The sequence below is a fragment of the Podarcis erhardii genome (assembly GCF_964252035.2).
Source record: "Podarcis erhardii genome assembly, chromosome: 8".
Taxonomy (NCBI): domain Eukaryota; kingdom Metazoa; phylum Chordata; class Lepidosauria; order Squamata; family Lacertidae; genus Podarcis; species Podarcis erhardii.
The window spans coordinates 59387455-59388123 of record NC_138499.1 but is presented as its reverse complement, the minus strand read 5'-3'; the positions used below and the strand labels follow the sequence as shown (position 1 = coordinate 59388123).

Genomic DNA, 669 nt, shown 5'->3' with positions numbered 1-669 from the left:
TTTTTAAAAAACCCAGCAACAATAATTTTTACATTTGTGGGCATATAGGCTAGTACCACAGACAAGTCTAGAAATGCTTCCTGTTATATTATTTAAGGCAGTTGCTCTACATGTAACTCAAAATCTGAAACACACACACACAAATATAAAACTAAAACAATCTAGGGATTCAATACAGCCCAAGCTTGTCAACGCTCCTCTTTTGAGGAAAAAGAAGCAAAACATTTGAGAAGCACAAATTGTTCAAGTGTAACAAGATACTACTAGCCTTATTGGAGAAATTTTCTCTTGGGGCTGGATCAGCTAAGTTTTAATACGCATTTGTATGGTACGTTTACATCAAAAATAACAAAAGTTATTATTTGTTTGTATGCAGTAATTCATTAACAGAAGGTGATACTTGAATTCTTACATTTCACTTTTGTGTGTAGATTTGCTTTGGGTGTTGGGAAAACAGCTGTGTGTAATAAATGTTTAACTTTAAAACTGGTGGACATTCACATCTACTGTCAGATCTGTGACATTTTGTAAGCGTATTAAAATAATAAAAAAATCCTACGTTGGTATGAGTTTTCTTCAACAAAAGGGCTGGAGAAGTTGTGACCCTCCAGATATTGTTAAGCTCCAGCTCCCAGTGAACACAGGCAAGTGTCAGGTATGATGTGAGTT

General features: G+C 34.8%; 1 long non-coding RNA gene across 1 annotated transcript in view; it reads left to right on the top strand.

Annotated features, from left to right (window-relative positions):
- LOC309348388 overlaps positions 1-558 on the top strand; it is an 84553-nt gene extending 83995 nt beyond the window's left edge. The window contains exon 2 of the long non-coding RNA XR_014159381.1: positions 54-558. This is a non-coding gene — a long non-coding RNA (uncharacterized lncRNA). The remainder of the gene's footprint in view (positions 1-53) is intronic.
- The last annotated feature ends 111 nt before the right edge of the window (positions 559-669 follow it).